Source organism: Solanum verrucosum, unplaced genomic scaffold, assembly GCF_900185275.1.
Source record: "Solanum verrucosum unplaced genomic scaffold, falcon-dt-bn FXZP01000256.1, whole genome shotgun sequence".
NCBI lineage: Eukaryota > Viridiplantae > Streptophyta > Magnoliopsida > Solanales > Solanaceae > Solanum > Solanum verrucosum.
Genome location: NW_026020785.1, coordinates 602,326 through 623,630, shown reverse-complemented (window position 1 = coordinate 623,630; position 21,305 = coordinate 602,326). Strand labels below are relative to the sequence as shown.

The following is a 21,305-nucleotide window of genomic DNA, read 5'->3' as shown; positions in this document are numbered from 1 at the left end:
CAGAAAACACAATTTAAGCACATAAAACATAAATTCGAATAAGACCCATAACAAACAAGCATTACCCATCACGAATTAACTCAACTTAACGCACTAGAAAATGGGATTTCAAAATGATAGGGAAAACAAGCAAGATTATCGAATAGAAATAGGCAACTAAGCAATCAAATCTTACTAGAGAGGCCCAACAAAATTCAACAATATAAGATTATTGCAAAATAGTACATATTTATGAAAAATAAACTTGGGGTTTTGAAAAACCAACCTTGTATGCTGACTAAATTGATATTGAGATGCTAGGCAACAATATAATCCTAGTTCCGAGCACAAATTGATAACAAACATCTTAAGATAATGCAAAATATATAGAATAATGTGCAGGTGTGAGTTTGGAAAGATAACAAGTGAGGGAAAGTGAATGAATTAGAATTTTTTAAACTTGTGGCTCGAAAAATCATCCAGTTCTCCCCCATTCGGCAACATTAGTCATGATCGCCGAACTATTACCTCGTTGAGTTTTACAGGACCTCCAGTTAATGTTGGGAATACAAATGGCGGTAAGGATTAAAGTCACTGGACAGGTTAGTGATTCGCCAATAATTTCTTGGGCTCGCCGAGTTTTACAGGTTCTAGCTTAAAGTTGCCTTAAGCTCAACGGCGGACTGGATCAGGGTCGCCGATATCTTTGGCAAACCACCGAATGAAACTTTTTGCTCGCTAAACTACTTATTTCCTAACACTTGCCACGCTTCGGCCTGCACAACCAACACACCATTATTTTTAAAACAAACCTAAAACAATAAAAAGGGTTTTGGGTTGCCTCCAAATAGCGCCTTAGTTAACGTCGCGGCACGATGCAAGTCAACACCTAGTCCCCATTTTCGGAGTCGCCCATGGTGTAACTAGGTGAATCCTCGGCTAACGGTGGATAATGACCTGATATCAAATGGCCTATCTGGGCATCTTGCAGCTGAATAGTCATGGAATTTGCGGTAGTTGTCTGATTTAGCATTTCGATGTTTTCTTTCATCTCATTCAACATCTTGTCTTATTCTTTGATTTTCTGTTGAATGAGCGAGAGGACTTCATCATTTTGTATGCCCTCCTTCTTCTTCCCCTTTGTACACTCTCGAAGAAAGAAGTGCTTGTCCCTTTTCAAGGCCTGTGTTTCCAACTCCAAGACTCACTTAGATAAGAAATCCAATTGAATTAACAGTGCATCCCGCTCTTGTTTCTTGTTGGTCTCCTTGTTGGCTTCAATCATGCCATCTAGGAGTTTGGCTACGACTTCATAGGGTTGGTACCACCCATGAAAAGTTAATCAGCATTACTTCTATTCTCGAGTCCAAGGCCCCTATAGAAGCTCTCTAGTAGCACCTTGTCGGTCATCCCATGAGTGGGGCATGGTTGCAACACTTCCTGAAACTTCAACCACATTTACTCAATAGTTTCATCCCCTAATTGTTTGAACGTTAGGAGGTTGTCCCTAAGGTTCAACAGTTTCAAGAAGGGGTGATTTGTTTGCTACCCATAATGATCCTTCATATCCATTTTTTTGCTTCACTTCACAAACAAGCAACACAAAACAAAACTAAAAATTAAGTACGTGAACTACGACTAAGAAGAACAAAAATTTTACTAAACTAAGAATACTCAAATAACACCACTCCCCGGCAGCGGTGCCATTTTGATGATTGTGTAATCAAGACAAAACTTCCAATGCAACTGTCTACGATCGTACAATAGTAAAGTAACCCAACCAAGGGTTGGGATCGAGCCCCAAGGGAGTGGTTTCAAGAATTAATAGAAAAAAAATTAAGTTCACATTAGTCATAGCTAAAAACATTATCGAATATAAACGTGTTAAATCTAAAGGGTGACACAAGAGTGTCAATTAACAATGGAAGTTTGCACCAAGTAACCAAAAACAACAAAAATGCAAAGAGTACTAATCAAGGAGATGGGATTCTTAGGATGTGATAGGAATACGGGATAAACTAAACTATTAGGTACATACTTTTGATAATAACTCCGTTGAATATTTGTGACTAGGCTAGACTATAGTGGGGGTAAATTCTCTCTCGAGGAACTTACCCCGAATCAACTCAGTTTCTCTCGAACACAGAGTTGCCGCATGAAGAACAACCTCTGCCTTAGCCCACTCACTCTCTCGAGCTGAATGTGTGGGAGAAGGACTAGGGTTCACTCTCTTGAGCTGAACCTCACGTCGACCCACTCCTACCGGCCATCGATTTAGTAGTCTTAGTTTTACGACCTCTCTCTCGAGCAAGCCAAAAACACAAAGGTGAAATTGTATTTGCAGCTACAATTTCATTAGGTTTCACCACAACTACTACATCTAAACAACAAATATACTATCAGCAAGTAAGACCCAACAATTAATCTAACCCATATTCACAAAACCACGCCCCAAGAATTAGGGTTTTAGCTACACATGTAAAAGAGGTAAAAATGTATACCAATCTCAGTTTCCATCAATGGGTATGCAATATTAATTATTAAAACAAGTCAAAAGTGAAAAATCCACAAGACCCAAGTCCAAAATCTTGGAGTTGAAACCCTTTGAATTTTCAAGTTCTTTAAAACCCCCTCCAAGCTTAGAGAGAATATTCTCTCTCAAAATTCTATGTTAAAAATTATATATTAAAAATATGATCTTAAGCTACAACTCTCAACGAGTATTTATAGTTTTCAAAAATATGTGTTGCAGCGGATCATTCAGCGTGGTTGGTCGATATCGTTGATCGACTCGATACCGCCCTTTGGTAGGTTTCATCGCCGTCTTTCTCTATCATTCAGCATCGTCATGTTTTGGCTCATTGCGTGGTATAGTACTTCACGGAAGTGCTCGGCGACACGCCGACTTCTCTTTTTCACTGCCGATTTGATCCTTTCTTTCATGGCTGAGCACACTAGAACAAAAGGCGAGGATAAGACCTTTTGGCGACTCGTAGTACAGGTTCGGCGATTCTTAGATCTTCATTTCTTTGTTCTTTCAGCTGCCTTTGTTCCTTTTTGCTACGTAGTGTCCATGCTTTCCCTCAAACTCCAAATACCTACAACTTAAGGGTTTTCATCAGATATTGAGACAAAATATGCATTTGAGGACACTAATTTTATCAAAACATAACCCTAAATGAGTCCAATTTGTGGACTCATCAATACACCCCAACGAGAGGACCCAATATACCTTGCTAGTGGTATACATGCATGACTAGTCTGATCATTAAATCTAATGCCCATATAAGGGACTTATACATATGGGGGTACGTAGTTCTAAGACTATGAGGGTACGTTGAACCCTAGTCCAACTCGGTGCTAAGCCTACTCACAACTGGAAATGTATATGACACAACATAACTGAGATACTGGACATCTCAATGTTCTGACATGCAAATATAAGAATGCAACATTGAGGAACTAACAATGTAACATTCAAAAACTGGAGCATGTTTATTTGTTTAACTGACCTAGCAAGTGTAGTTCATGAACTAAGAGAATCTACACAACTAGGGTTCTGAGTTTTATGCAAGGAACTAAGCAAACTTTCCAAGAAAACATGATAATTTGATTACTAATACTACAACAGCTAAATCACAAAATTTATCCAAGGTTTTAGAAATCCTAGGTTTAAACAAGATATAGAGAATCAAGAATCTGACTGAATTCTAGAGACCTAGTATATGAAAGGAACCAACTAGTGAAATCCCACATACCTGTTGATGAAATCTATAGAAAAATTCTTCGATTTTGGGAAGGCTGGCGCCTCTTTCTTCTCTTTTTGCTCTAATTTTGATGAATTTTGGAGAATAAAGGTTTTGGGTATGTCTGACTAAGTTATTAGGCTTAAAATGAGTAAACGTCGTAGTTTAGACATTAAACGACATAGTTTAAAGGCCCAACGCATAGGGGAAAGGACCAAAACAACCTTGACATAAATTTGACTAGTGCCACCTACAGGACTGACGGGCCGTCAGTTGACCTACCAACCGTCGGTAGGAGTCGTTAGTCAAGCTCTACCCGACTAGGCTTCACTAAAACAAGCATAACTTTTAACTCAGAGATGGGATTTTAGCAAACTTGGTAGCATTGGAAAGAGGATTCAATTATCTTTCATTTTATAGGTCATGGGCCACCTAATTCATTTTATGCTAAAATATATGATCGTTTGAAGTTGACCCATCAATCAATTCCCTCCAATTGGTTGCTGACCTTCACCAACGGTTAGACCTATGGTCTGTAGGTCAAACCACAGACCATATTGTTCGACCATGGGTGGGATTAGAGACCATCAAAATTTTGACATTAGCGACGGAACCCACCTACCGTAACAACCCGGAAACTAGTAGGCTAAACTAGAGCTTAACGTGAGGGTTAGAGTCACGGATGTAACTCCCTATACTTAAAATAAATGGGTTTCGTGTTATAACATCAAGGTACGACCCCCAAGGACCAACCATGGGTCCTTGAGGAGGACCAAGATAAAATTGCCCAAGACCATGACCTATGACAAGACCCACGCCCCGTGGTTGGGGCTCGTGGGTCAAGGGTCAAAATTGAAGAATTTCAAGACCCAACCCACAGTTCACCAGCACACCTCATGAGTTCATCCATGGACCATGTTCGTGGGGCTGTGGGTGGTCACCTGAAACTGCTTTTTCGAAGTTGAGTTAAGGGCACTTTGGGGTTTTCCGACTTTAGTTAATATTAAGTAACGTTGTTTTATACTAATTTAGACTAATTATATAATGATTTAAGACCCCTAAATTAAGTCATCTTCCTCATAATTACAAAATCCCAAATCAAAAACCAACTTTTCCCCAAATATTCTATCTCTAGAACTTCAAGGAAGAAAAAGAAGGAAGTTGGAGCTAGTGTTGAAGGAGAAAGGTTTTCTCCTCAAACTCGTTGGACTTCATAGCTAATGTATGGTAGCTCTTTATCCATAGATAGAATTCATCCATGAAGTCCCTTCAAAACTCAATTTCAAAAATAGAAATTCCCCAAAAGTTAGGGTTTTACTCCAAGTCATGGATTCCTTTCTAAAACAATTATATTGATTTAATTACTTTATATTATGATTGAATTGATTATTTATTATGGTTTTATGTTGAAATCCCCCAAGAATCCATGAAATCCCCTTATTCCCAAATTATGATCTTGTGATGTAGGTTTGTTGATAGAAGAAGGATATTATGAAATTATGCTTGTTGTAATTGAGCTATTTGAATTATGTTATCATCCATGTCTAATATAGTAATTCTAGATGTGTTTATGGATTATGATCTATGGCCCTTAAAGGGCAAAGTATAAGAATTATGCATGATTATGAGATTTATGTATGTGCTTTAAGAACACTTTGAGAGTAAAGTGATTATAATTATGATCTTGTTGTGTATTGTTGAAAGGCTATTTTCAATTACACACCTATGTATGAATATGACATGTTGTGAAAGGTTTTCTCACAATATCATGATTCTAAGGTTGAAAGGTTATTCTCACCTATTGAATCTAGGAGCTATCTTATGAATTATGTTATTTTGAGTGTAAAGACATCCTTCCATGATTATGAACATAAGTCTAGACTTAATATGAATTATGTGGCAATAAATGCTTAGCACCGAGTGGATATTGATATGAGATGAAATCCCTTACGTGAGTTGAGGTCGGATTTCTAGGAGCAATCTCTTGAGATGGATTCCCTCACGTGAGTTGAGGTTGGGTGTCTAGTAACAATCTCCTTGTCCCATAACTACGTGCCCCCGTAGGTCATTTAGTTAGTGGATCCACCTAAGCTAAGAGAATGGTTCTACCTTAGGCAAGTAGGACAACCTCTTTTCGGTGTGGGGTAGACATCGGATTCCATGTTAAGCTCACATGGTCTATGTCGGTTAAGGCTTATTCCCACTATGAAAAGAATATGAATTATGAACTATGGCTACTCAAGAAGCTTTACTTAGTATGGGTGAGATTATGGGATCTTATTCATGCATCGCACAAGTATGCTTTGAGAGTAGTTATGATATGTTCCTCTTATGTTATGATGATCTACGTAATGAATATGATTATGACTATGTTGTTAAGTATGTTTGATATGAGGACTACTTGTATGGTGTATGCTTAACTTGAATTGTTGCTATCAGTTGTTTTCCTTGATATGACTAAAGGTGAATGTTCCCTTGTCTATGAGAAATAAGTTAAGGATGAAATTAAATCAAAAGAAGGATGAATATGAATGAGGACCTACAGTGACTTGCTTAGCATGGGTGGGATTATGGGTCTTATCCATGCATTGCACAAGCTTGCCTTGAGGTGACTTATGAAGTGTTTATCTTATGTTATGTTAAACTAGATTGCAGTGATTATGTCTATGACTATGATGTTATCACTTATGCTTATAGCCTATGACTTATTATGATGTCTCTTATGCTAATGACTTATGTTTTTCCACTATCTTCAAAATGATGGTTTAACTTAGCAAAGTGCTTGCATTCAACTAAAATGTCTCTTTTAGAATGTTTTCAACGTTTTATGCCTAGCTATCATACTTAGTGCATTTTTGTACTAACCCATATTTTCCTAGATTTTTCCCCAAGTGTAGGGTCCGGTTCTCAAGGTGGTCATCATTGTGGCTAAAGCTTGGATTTAATCATTTCTCCTAGCTTGTTGGTGAGTCTTCGTGATTTGAAGATGTTTTCATTTAGTAGTTTCATTCTTGTATTTCATTTTTGGACTATGTTGTATGGGTTGTGTCCCTATTTTTTTCAAGTATTGTAATATATGGCTATATTGAGACAAATCTAGACTTCTGCTTTGCTTTTATGAAAAATATTTTAAGACTTGAAATGTGTTTTACTCTTATTGTTCTAATGCTTTATGTTATGATATGCTAAGTGGATTACATGGTGCCTTTCAGGGTATTATGTGCCTTGTTACATCTAGTGGGGTTACCCTGGGGTCGTGACAAACTTAGTAATCAGAACATGAGGTTTAAAATGATTCTAGAATGATGTCTCATAAGCCACGTCTAGTAAAGTTTTGTTCATGAGTGTGAAGCGCGCCACATTTATGAATGAGAGGCTACAAGATGATTAGGAAACTACACTTTTTCTCATTACTCTTAAGTCGTGCCATAGAGTTTGTCACGGCCCAAGGCTACCCCCCGGACGTAAACACGGAACTTAGGATCACGAGTGAGCCCAAGCTAACCCTGCTGGCATATCCTAAGCATACTTAAAGATAACTTAATTAAGAAAATATTGTACGGAAGATTAAATCATCATAAAACTGAAATCATGGGGAATACCATTACTATCTGATTAAATAATCTGTGAGTTTAATGACAACTGAAATATCAAACTAAAAAGCTAAAACTAAATCTAACTATGTCTGAAATAAAGCCTCTAACTGACTAGATATGTTGGGACATGCCCCAGCTAAATCTAGCAAAACTGAAACTAAAGATTGAAAGTAAAGAAATATAATCACGTCAATCATCCTCGAAGAATGATGACTCACCATTGATGCTACTGAACTGGAGATCGGGAACTGATCTATGCGTGATCTGAATGTTAAGGACCTAAACCTACATCACAAGAAAAAATAGCACATAGTATGCGTCAGTACTTGAAAGGTACTGAGCATGCAGGATAGAATAAAGCTAACCAATATACATAACTGAACAAAGAATATAGCTGAGCAATGATATAAAATGAGCATGATGAAAATACTGAACATGAACTAACTGAATGCAATGACCAAGTTTTATAACATGCTGAAACTGAATATTGAACTGTAACTAATAACCTGGTCAACGCAATAGAATCTGACTATGGGAGCTACTAATAACCGACATAAAACCATGTGAGCTAAACGTGGAGTCCGATGTATACACCCTATCGAGAGGACCCAATATATCCTACCAAAGGTATAGAGGCATGAATAGCGTGATCACTAAACTGATGCCCACTGTAACGACTCGGAAAATGATAGGTTAAGCAAGAGCCTATGACTTTGTGTTGACTTTATAATGAGGTTCTATGAGGGGTTTTTATGTAATTTCATTTTAATTGTGTTACATCCGACAATTTAAAATGAATATGAAGTAGCTTGAAATTGGAAGTAGTCACTTTTGGAAAAAGTTCAGAACCTGGAAATTTGGTTAAGTGTGGGAAATCAGTGAGTTTTTGGCCAACTTTGAGCAGTCATAACTCCTAGCTCAGGATGATCCAGGAGTAGTTCCAGTTATGTTTGGAAAGCCCTTGGAACGATCTTTCCAACGCCACCGAGTTTGCTCGATTCCGAGTTTGTATGAGCGAGTTATGCCCTTTGAAAGTTGGGCAGTGAGCAAGGAGTCCGTCCGGAAATTTAAGGGCATTTTGGTCTTTCACAAATCTTTTCTTTTGAGGTTATATTATTGTGTTAGGCTGATTGTGGATCATTTTTGTTCCATTTTAAAAGAGTAAGAGTTAGGGTCCTTGAGTGAAGAAGAGAATAAGAGGGGAAGAAGAAGAAGAAGAAGTTGGAGCTAGGATTGAAGATTTTGAGTTCCTTCTTCTTCAATTCTCGTGGGTTTTCAACTTAGAGGTATGGGGATTCTTTATCCTTGATTATTCTTCCTTTCAAGGAGCTCAATTCAAATGATTCAAAGTTCTTCCAAAAACACAAAAATCCTAATTTTGATTCTAAGCATGGGTTCTTGCATTAAATGATTTTTTTTGATGATTTACGTTATTAATGGTGTCTATTGATGGTTTTAAGAAAGAAATTTCCATGAACCCATGTCTTGGCAAGTTTCCTAAAGTTGGCTTATGAAGTGGGTTTATTATTTATGATTGAATGATGATGGAAGTATGCTTGGATTGAGTTGAATAGTTGACTTCTATTATTATATATGCTTATCTATTGTGAATTGTTGGAGAGTTGAGGAATGGTGATTGTGGCTTGGGAAAAAGGGTAAGTGGACCTAACTTCATTGTTAAGGTAGAATTGATATAGAATTGTGATAGATTAATGTGTGATCCACTTATGGTGGAGGTGTTTACTTATTGAATGTATTGTGTTTATGGCCTTGGAGGCATTATATGAGGAATTGAAGTGTTGACATGATATCATATATGTGAATGGGATGTGAAGGACTTGAATGAGAATCAAATGAAGTAAAGGCAATCATGTTGTGAATATAAAGGTGTTCATGTGATCTCAAGGTGATCTTGTTTAAAGTGTTATTGTATTGTGATTGAAAGTGTGTCCTCTATTATTGTTCATATGTGATGATGATGGAATGTGAAGGAACTTTATAATGTGATGTGTGTCTTGACTTGGTAGATTTAGGTGCCTCTTCTTGATACATTAGAAGCTTTGTTGAATATGAATCGATAGGATATGGCATTCCTTTCGGATGTAAGTGACGAAACCTGTTTTTGAGCTGGATAGTGTTTGGTATTTTAGGCATATCTCTTGCTCTAGAACTTAGTTTGCAGTGAATAAATATGATTTGGAAAGCTAACTCGTATACCTACAACTTTTATGTTTATGTAAAATTCTAATTTAACACTGTTATGGATACGAAATATGGGACGCAACATAGGGCAAGTTCTGCCCAGATTCCGAGAATTGAAATCCTGCATGACCAGCGGCTAGTGTCTTGACTATATCTTTTTGTACAAAATATATTTTGCGGTGATCCTTGTTTGTTTGCAACCCTAAGAGATGTATCTACATCTTTCATGAAGGTTATAAAGTCTAGTTCTGCCATTTTCCTTTTCAAATCTAAGATGCAACATGAGGTACTAGGCTGGCCAGATTCCCTGTTTTGGGAGCATAGTTGTATTTGTACATGCTAGGCTTACTTATGATGATGATCCTATTTTACGTCATCATTACTGAGCTAATAGAAGTTAAATAAGTTATGTAATTGTATTTCTAAGGTTGATATACTCGTGAACAAGTTGAGGTATGTGGGTTTGATTGTGGAAACCTTCCTTTCCACAAGTCCAACCATTTATCCTCTATTTCTACTTCAAGTTTATGGGTCCTTATGATTATTTATGAACTCTTGAATTATGGAATTACTACTACACATCCTATTATGGTTTTCATGCTTCCATGATCAAATTATGAAGGTTGATATATATGTATGTTGTTGGTGGGCTGATTTATATGGATTTTGGAATTGGTTGCCTAGTACGGGGGTAGTAGGCCCGTATAACCATATCGAGGGGTTGGTACCTTGGTTGCCTAGTACGGGGGTAGTAGGCCCGTATAACCATATCGAGGGGTTTGTACCTTGGTCCCTAGCTCGGGGGGTGGTAGGCCCGGGTAACCACATTGAGGGGTTTGTACCTCTTTCGCCTCTCCAAGGGGGTGGTAGGCCTTGGAAATACTATATTGATGGTCACTCACCACACATGTACTACACCCCACTAAATATGATTTATTTTATGTAAGCATCATTATACATATCATCTCATTAATATGCTATCTATCGGGTATGATTATGCACGTTGCCTATAAAGTCATTATCTAAGGTAATCTTGGGGAACACTTAAGTGTGCTTGAAGAGGATCGTGTGGGCGGTCACTTCTTGTCTCACTCAAGTGTGTCTTAAGGTTATATTAGGTAGAGGTCCTATGGTAATAAAATGACATGTGTCCTTCTAAAGTTAAGCATGGGTTGTATATGGATTTATGTTAAGTATATGTATGGTTGGCTATGGTCTTATATGTTAATGTTGACTTGTATTATGTCTCCTATACTTGTAACGGAAAGGTTTTATCAAAGGATATGAAAGCATACATTTCTTGTAAATGTCCGTTGTGCATATTTTCTTGCATGATCTCCATACTTAGTACTTAATTGTGCTAACCCCTTTCTTTCGCTTTTTGACTAAAGTGTAGGGATTTGGAGATAGTGATATGTCATGGCTACTTGTTAGGTTTTTAAGAGTTGAAGATGAAGACTTGGTGAGTCCTCATAGATTCGAGGGCAATAACCAACATGTTCCTTTTTTCTATGTCTCTCTAGTATTTGCTTAAGTTTTGAGTGGGCTTAGTCCCAATGTTATATTCAGGTATTAGATGGTTTTGAGACATATTGTATAAAGTTTAGAAAGTCTTCCGCTTGCTATTTATTGAAAGTATCTTCGTGTGTGTAAAAAGTTTTTAATTCCTTATGGCTTTGGTGTCTATGCGATGAATGAATGCTAAGAGGCTTGTATTAGACCTCTTCGAGGTCGAGTACGCCGGTTACGACTAGGGGGTGCTCCCGGGTCGCGACACCCACAGAGGGTACTTATAACCTACGGGGGCATGTAGTTCTGGGACTTGAGGGTGAGTAACCCTAGTCTAACTCGGTATTGTAAAAGATGATTATATTGAGACAAGTCTAGACTTCCGCTTTACTTTTATGAAAAACTTTTTAAGACTTGAAATGTGTTTTACTCTTATTGTTCTAATGATTTATGTTACGACATGCTAAGTCGTTTACATGGTGCCTTTCGGGGTATCATGTGCCTTGTTACATCTAGGGGGTACCCCTGGATCGTGACACCTACGGTCTGTGGGTGGTTCCGACGATACTGGCACCAGCTTTTTGAAAACTAGAATTTTCTTCATTTTGAGATTTGAGGTGTTACAAGAGGGTATGGGGTGGCGTACCAGCAGTGCACCATTTTGCAGCCTCTGAACTTTAGGGGTTGGCGCCCCGCGCCAGCAGTGCGCTCGGGATGACTGCCCCCACCCTTTTTCCATCGTTTTACCCTTCTAAGTTCTCCTAAAGTGTACCTTCACTACCTATTGATTCTAACTACTCTAAACAACTTCTAAACATCTAGAAATCATTCATAAACATGAATCATAACCTTGAATCCATATATTCAAATTCAAGGTAGAGCTAAGAGTCAATAAGCATCACTCATAAACATGAATCATAACCTTGAATCCATGTATTTATGATAAAGGAGCATCACTCATACAATAATATATCATTTACGTTTACTTTCATCATAATGACTTGACTTATACTAATGAAATATCATCATTCGTTGGAAAAATGACTTTTACACTCTTTTTTACCAAAAAAAAATAATAACAAATTTAAAATTATTCATGAAATCCCCACAACTACAAAGAGAGTTGTTTGAAAAAATATAACTAAAGTGGGGGGACCTAACCTAGATTCGAACTCTTGACCTATAACATTAGTTCATAATCACGAAACGAATTTTATTTATTCTTTTTATATCAGCTATTTAATGAATATAACTAGGCAATTCATAAATAAGATATTATAAATAAAAATAGTCTAATCACCCAAAAAATGTGAAAATAAATTAGCATAAGTTGAGATATAGCATAATCATTGTATACTCAATTATATCTTTGTCATAATTATATTCATCACAGTCAATTGACTTGTATTTGTCAAAGAGCATCACTCATAGAATAATATATCCTTTACGTTTATTTTCAACATAATGACTTGACTTATAGTAATGAAATATCATCATTGGTTGTATAAATGATCTAAATATTAATTTTTGCACTCTTTTTTTACCAAAAATTTAGAAATTTAAAATCCCCACCCCTACAAAGAGAGTAATTTTTAAAAAATAACTAAAATGGGGGACCTAATCTAGACTCAAACGTGTGACCTATGGACTAATCGTTTAAGCTTTGACCATTCACGCTGTAATAGCATTCGTTCATAATCACGAAACATAATTTATTTATTCTATTTAAATAAGTTATTATTATAATTTAGTAAATAAAAGTGCTTATGTTGACATGCTTAATCCAAAATATCAGGAAAAATCCAAAAAATAAGGTCCAATCCAAATACACGTACAATCCTAAAATAAGATAACACCACAAAATTGCCTTAACAAATTAATCTTTCATTGATTTTTCAACAACAACTCCAACAAAAAACATTGCTAACATAAGTACATATTGTTCATTAGCTATCGATTTCTTTAATCCACATGCACAGATTTACAACATGATTCCCTATTAGTTTCGTAGCATAATTTCACTCCATCTATTCGAATATTTCAATCTTCTAAAGCTTGCACAACATCATCATAATTCTTGTATTTTCAGTATAAACTTCCGCTTACTGCAATGGTCAAATTTGCACATTCTTGTCAACTTAAATATATACCTTGTTTTTTACCCTTAAAACAACATAGACGTACTTTCCCATGAAATGAAAAATATCAACGAAAATCTAGGGCTGTTGCAAACTGAAGAAAAATGGAGAAAGACGAAAAATTTGGAACAAATACAATGCTCTCAATAGAGTATTGCAGTAGATTTAATTTTTCAAATGAAATTTATGAATGTAAATAAAGGGCTTTTAAAATGAAGAAGAATGAAGAGAGGCCAAAAATTTGATAGAAATATAATGCTCTCAAATCTCAATAGAGTATTAGAGTTAACATAACTTTTTTGGGCAGTGTGATTTGAAAAGAAAATAGTATAGGTTTAGACTTTTCAAAAGTGGTTTCAATTTCAAAAGGTAGTGGTTTAATAGTTTTCAAAGTGGTTTTGCTTTATGGGTATTTGAGTATAACAAAAAAAATGAATTTACACTAACACCCTTTCAATTCTTTTGAAATTACGACCTTACCCCAAAAAGTAACATCGTGCTAACCTTTTCTCCTGCCAAATATATTTTCCAAAAATAGATAAATAGGTTTCTTGATCTTAAAGAACGTCACATCAGCATGTCTAACATTCAGTTTTATATTGATATATTGATGATTAAACGGAAAAGGATCAAATTTACCTCTGTACTATTGGAAATAGTTCAAATATATCCTTAGTTATACTTTCGGACTAAATATACCCATCATGTTATACTCTTGGCACATATTTGCCCTTATAACTAATAGAGGGATACATGGACGACTAGGATTAAAAGAAACCATCCAATTTAAATCATACCCAATTGTAAGGTGATCCGCCTTGCCCAAATTAATTTCTCCCGATCCAATTAATATTATCCGACCCAATTTAAACTTCAAAGATAAAAAATGAGAGGACCTATAAATATAATCCATTTTGCAAACAAAATTAGTAGTATTTTTGGTTTACTCCATCTCTTTCACTGGATCTATTTAATAACTAACATAAAGTAGGGAGAGTACAAAATTATGGATGAGTTGATGCCAAGGCCAGCAAATTCAAGTCCTCTTACTCTTCTTACCTTCTTGGAAAGAGCTGTTACTATCTATGCCGATTGCTCTTCCATTGTCATAGATAATATTTTATTTAGTGACAAGGTAGAGACTGCACTGTCATGAAAAAAAATTTAAAATATTTTCAGTTGGTAAACATAAGTGGAGACGATAAACGTATTGATCCTTATAAATCAAAGCAAAGAAGCACAAATAAAATTGTTTAGGTTATTTATTGTTGAATTTTAAAATTGGGTCGGATGATATTAATTGGGTTGGGTAAAATTAATTCTGGTGGGACGGATTACCTTACAATTTGGTATGGTTTAAATTTGATGGTTTATTTTAATCCTAGTTGTACATGTGCCCCTCTGTTAGTTATAAGGACAAATATGTGTCAAAAATATAACGAGAGGATATATTTAACCCGAAAATATAACTAGAGATATATTTGAACTATTTTCAACAGTACAGGGTATATTTGACGTGTGCTGCGATGCCCAGATTCCTCACTCATATACCTTTTCTTTTCTACTTTCTACTATTATAGAAGTGTCAGTTAAAAAGTAGAGGTATCAACATGGCTGTTTATTGTCCTTTATATTTTTTTAATGACATTTTAGTCTCTTCACTTAATTAATGAAACGTGTCTTCTCCCAAACTTGAACACATCTTAAAGCATCTCTGTTTTCTGCCGACTTGCAGAAAATACTGCAGTTTCTTCCAACCTCCAAGTTACAAGTTCGTGTATGCTTTCTTAATTTTTTTTCCTAAATTTTCTGCTTCTTTTTTCCACTTTCGTCCTGTGCTTTCTTTTTTTTTCCTTCAAATTTTTCATCACAGTTTTTTTTTTCTTTGCAGAGTAGTTTGGAATTTGGACGTTCTCTTCCCAACACTAGCAGCAAACTAAAATTTTGCTGAAGTTTTGATCTTGAGCAAGGTAAAAATTGACGATTCTTCTTAAATATTTTTATTCTCCTATGATTTCGAATTTAGTTTCTCTCATTATTCAAATCTGAATAGTGAATTTGACTTATACTTCAGATATCATGTTTGTGTTTCCAAATATAAATATACATCTTTCAATTATATCATGAGTAGAGATAAAAAGTGAATTGATAGTAAACAAATTGGGTATCTGTGGTTTACATGCTTAAATATACAAAAGAAAAAATCCTATGTTGACGGTAATAATGAATTTTATTTCTGCTACCCACATCAGAAAATTGATGTTTATTTTTCTCCCAAATCAAAATTAATCGGTCAGATAAATTACACCAAGCCAATTGACTAAGGATTCAACATGCAACCACAAGGGGTGAACAATCAAAGAAACTAAAAATAAATAATGAAAATCTACCATGTGAGGGATTGTACAATATAATAGGACACATGAATTTAAAGGAGTTGCAGTGATTTAGTGATTGTTCAATTCTTGAGCTGACCTTTGCGACATAGAGAAGGGCAAGCTTAACCTTCACATCCGTCAATTAATCCGTTAGTATTGCCTCGACTTTGTTACTCAATTCAGATCTTGTGAACCTTTATTTTTTCCATGACTGCTCCTTGACGTACTGCATAGAAGCTGAAGATCCTTTATGGAATAGTTGTTATTTAGAAATTTCAAAAATTCATATATTTATATTCAAATTGCTGAAGTTTTCTTTACTCTCCTCTACGTTATGCAGATACGTACTGTGCTGACACATCTTTTATTTGTACAGTTCTGATCTCAAACAATGAAAACTTCTTAACAAATACCCCTCGATTAGTGCAGCCTATCCTGTTCATGAATTGAAACTGTGATTTTTGAGAGCCACTGACTTTTGCTTTTGATGATTTTCTTCTCTTCTAGGATTTTAAACTTGTGTACTTTCATTTGTTGACTTGGGACCACTATCTGAAACAGTGGGTTTAACGAGTTCTTCTCCTCCAAATTGGTCGAGCGTGAACCATTTGGAGCTCTCCAGGTTATTTTGCTTACTATTTTTCCCCGCCTCATTATACTGATGGATTATCTGTTCAGGTGAGCAGCATGTTGAATTTTTATCAGATTAACTTGATAGGAAAAAATATTTCTTTTGGGTTTTAGGTTCTAAAAATATTCTTCCTTGTGCTGGATACATCAAACACTATTGGTAGACCGTAGATGCTCAAAATGGTGAGAAGAGCTAATGGATTCTAATAAGACCACTGAGGAAATGGTTTTCAATTATGATAATAAAGCTGTAAATTGTTTAAGCTATTTAATAATGCTAATAGTAGTTTGACATAAAAAAAATCACTCCATATAATATAGATTTTAGATACCAATGTTTGATATCCCCTATAATAAAGCTGTTCGACGTCTCTCAAATGTGCCATCACTGTATGAACAAGCATTGATTTTGCACGGGTTAATGTAAAAATATAGACTGCCTGTACATGTTTGGTAAAGAAGATGGATGTCTCAATATTATAATGAGACACATTTAGTATGAGTAATTGGGGCTTAAAAATATATAAGTATTATTTTATAATGTTCAATTCATTGTGATTTGACATGTCAACACTCATGATATGATTTACGCTCACAGAAGTGTGCGACTTATTACTATTTTTTTGTTATTTCCAAGCTACTCATAAACATGATTATCGGAAAGACATTATCATCATCTAAAGTGTGTTGGATGGCGTTTTTCCTCTATTTTTTGTCTGCTATAACAACCACGAGCAACACATACCACTTCGACTCTTTGAAAACACGACTTCGACGAAGGCTGACAACTAAATAAGGAACTTAAAGGCCTAAACTTTTTTACATTCGTGTATTGTTACTACAAAACAGATTCTATAGTAAATGTTACTAATTCTCTAATGGTGTTTAAATATATCTCTTTTCATAGTATAAACTTGCACATAAAAAAATTAAGCTTCAAACTTCTAATTATGTATACATTTTTCAAGACATTCCTGCAAATCTCGTGTTTCGAACGCTATATGTTCTTCGCTTATGTTAGTATGCGTCATTTGGATTAACAATATTATTTGTGTTTGTTTGTTTATTGCAATGATGTAAAGAAATGTAGTGGTCAAGAGTGGAAGAAAGAAGAAACTATATCAAAAGTGACACACATCTTTTCATAGCGTACACCAACTATATCTCTACCAAGGAAGTGCACAATGCAACTACTTGAACTTGATCTGTAAACTTTGTACAACTGAAATGTTAAATGGATATACAATAGCAATGTGTTTCATTTATTAATCTATCAATAAAATGTACTTCCTCCATGACATATAATTGTCCGTCCAATTGAATTGTGTAATTTAACATTAGTTTAATAAAATACCATTTTCAATTAAAAAAATTTCAAAGGGTGTATCAAGTTGATGAGGTTCATCAAATAATATAAAACGGAGGAAGTAAAATATGCATGTCCCACTCTCTTGCATATTAAAAAAATATCATTGGAAGGCACAAAGTTCGACCCGTGCTCTGCACGGGCAATCTGTGTCTAGTAATTATTCTAACTTTGTGATTTGGATGAAGATACATCAAATTTAAGAAAAATAAAATATTTTTGTGCAGCCCTAACTTATTTGGCTGTATCTCTCATTATTTTATACTTTTATTGATTTTTTTTTAACAAATACGAAATTCCTTCCTTCAGTATCTCTCCTCACTAATTAAAAACTAGGGAAAAAGGACAAATATGTCTCCGAACTATCGTAAATGGTATGCAAATATCCTCCGTCATACTTTTGGGACATTGGTGCCTCTGCCGTTCAAAAACTAGAGCGTGCACCATTTATACTAATGGACATACAAGTGTCATAATTTTATCCACCGATTGAACATTTATTAAATATCAGATGAACGAATAAGATTGTGTCATATGTCCCTATTTAGTCTTCCGTTAGAGTGAATGGCATATATGCTCTAGTTTTTAGACGGCAGGGGCACCAATGTTCCAAAAGTATGACAAAAGGTATCTGCATACCATTTACGATAGTTCGAAAGTATATTTTTCATTTTTCCCTAAAAACTATTCCCTCAACGCCGAAAGAAGCAGGAATTGGGATGATACACATGAAAATTACGTGTTTGTATTATTCTGTTCAAGACAAATACACTTCAGACTAATATATATAAATTAAGGAGAGGACAGTAATTTCGTCAAAGTAACATTCCCTTTATAATCTTGTGTGTACCTTATTCTTTAATAGTAGTAAATAGTAATATCCTTCCCCTTGCTTTGAGTTTTCTGTCTCTCCTCCATGGAAAATGAAGTAGAGGACTCTATCCAGTGTTGTGAAAGAAGCGAAGCAGTGAGATCAAGGTGGAATCCAAAGCCCCAACAAATCCTAATACTTGAGTCTATCTTCAATAGTGGCATGGTAAATCCACCAAAACATGAAACAGTCAGAATTTGAAAAATCCTTGAGCAGTTTGGCGCCCTTGGAGATGCCAATGTGTTCTATTGGTTCCAAAACCGCCGGTCAAGGTCTCGCCGTCGCCACCGAAAAATTCAAGCCACCCTTAGTAGTGGAGGTGGAGGAGAACACTCAGCAACGTTTTGTAGTGGCGGTGCAGTCCACTTTGATACTAGTACTGCAAATTTTCGCCCTATGTCTGCACCTTCAAATTTTGGTTCCTCTTCTTCTATTGGAGGAGTTGTGCGAAATGCAAATGATGGAAGTGATGGCCTCTTACCATTTTCTGATCAAATGGGTATTCCGAAGATCGAGCAAAACTCTTCTGTCACTTCAATTTTGTGCTCACCTACAGACGATGCAAACTTGCACTACAAATCGGTATTTCTCTATTGCTCAACTTCTAATGATCATTTCTGCAGCATTTTTTTAACTACAAGTATCTATTAATGATAATTATTGCTGTTGCCACTTTAGTTCAGTTTGTTTATGTTTGAATTTGATAAAGTTCTTACAATAAACGGTGGCATTTTTATATGGGGAATTTTCCACTTGACCATTTTTATTTTTTTTTGAGTAAAAGGCAGTAAATTTGAAGAGAAAAAGTATTTGATTGAACTTTAATTACTGCCTCTGTTCCAAACTATAAATGACATAGTGTTTCAGGGTTTATGATAGTTTTTATTAATGGAGTAGCAAGGGAGGTGCCTCGAGGGCCACTTGACATGAAAGTTATGTTCGGCCGAGAAGACTTAGTGTTGTATCATTCCTCTGGGTTGCAACTCCCAGTTAATGAATATGGTTTTATTCTTCAGGATTTGCAGCATGGTGCAAGCTACTTCCTCCTAAGCCACCATTAACTCACACCAAATTATATATCTTTTTTTCCTTTCAATTCCTGCATTAACATCACCACAAATTTGCTATCTTTTTATGTACTTATATTTTTGCATTTTAGATATTATGTGCTAGCTTATGAGATAATTTTTAAGGGAGAGATGCCTGCAATTTTCTCTTAGGATGAAAGGAATCCTCAATTAAAGTATGCCTGCAAAATACGTTTTAATTATATTATACCAACACATTGTACATGTAAAATTAAAGTATAACACAACTTTCTTTGTTAATCAATTACATAAAATAAGATATTTCAATCAAGATCGGGTAAGTTTCAACGTCAAATATTCAATGTTATATTAATGTTGGGATATGCTCCGTCCGTTTACTTTTAATTGTCATGTTGCATTTTTCGAAAGTCAATTTGATTAATTTTCAAAGTTAAAATAGATTATATTAATTCGATAATTTAAACAGAAAATTTAGATATTCAAAAACTATATGAAAAGTACATAAATTATAATTTTTTGCATATCAATATGATGAAAAAATACATCATAAAATGTTAGTCAAAGTTTTTTATAGTTGGACTGTCAAAAGAGAAATCATAACATTTAAAAGTTGACGAAAAGCAAGGGGTTTGCCTTCATCCTAAGAGAAATCATAACATTTAAAAGTTGCCTAGTGCGGTTTACCTCTCCTATGTGGTTTGCGAGCTATTGCATAGGAGCAGGGTTTTACCCTGTGCGCACCCAAAAGATAGCGGCTGCGGGTTTTCCTTGTCATCAAAAAAAGAAAAAAAAAAAGTGGACGAAGGTAGTATATTTATTGGTTCTATAATAATATGTATGGATTAGTTATTTAACTATATACTTTGATATGGTAATTGAATTTTGAAATTTGATTTATAAATATCATACCAAAATAATTTAAAATGTGTACCACATACCATACCAATTATCATTATATCAGAATTATGATGAAAACAAAATAAAAATTGTGATAAAACAGTATGAAGAAGACAAGGCAAACATCCAAAAAATGTGTAACAAGTATTTCAGTGGAAGGGTTTAACTGTTAGATGCTGAGAATGGATCGATTGACAATGGTATTAGTTTCCATAAAGTGAATCAAATGTAAATTTTCAGTCACACTAGATCGATCTAAGTACTTAGCTTGAATTGGTTAACTAAAAAATTATTTCCTTTTGTCGGCATTTGTAAGACTTGTAAATTATCAAATCAAATCTACACCTTCCTACATAAAGGATGAGCTACTAATCTCTCTCATTCACCCTCCTTTTTTCCCACAAAATAGATGACACAGAGCTCGATGATAATGTTCATACCTGACTTTATTCAAAGAGGTTGTTCCAACTTTCAACCAATTCAAAGAAGCTACATTGTCAAGGCCAAAAATCTTGAGGAGATCTATAATCCTTATAGCAAATCCAACAAGGTTGTTGTTACACAACAAAAAACAGTTTTTTTTGACGATCGAAAAGAACAGTAGTCATGCTAAATGGGAGAAGAATACTGCTACAATAGCCTTTGTTTTATGCAATGTATCATGTTCATATTTAATGTATTGATACATAATCTAATGTTGTTGAATCTTAGATTAGAGTTTATCATGTTCAATACAAATGTACTTGATACATAAACTTTGTGTTATGTATCACACACAAAAAAAGAAAAAACTATTTTGGAACAATTACATGGATAATGTATTTTTTTAATTATAAAACATAGCATTTCTCAAACAAAATAAAATACATAAATAATAATGTATCATGCACTAATTTTTTAGTCATGATATGTAAATTCGAATTATACTAAATGTATCTGATACA

The 21,305-nt window shown here is 35.0% G+C and overlaps 1 pseudogene; it reads left to right on the top strand.

The window, feature by feature from the left end:
- Window positions 1–551: 551 nt before the first annotated feature.
- Window positions 552–19,476, top strand: LOC125813087 (WUSCHEL-related homeobox 11-like; annotated as a pseudogene).
- The last annotated feature ends 1,829 nt before the right edge of the window (window positions 19,477–21,305 follow it).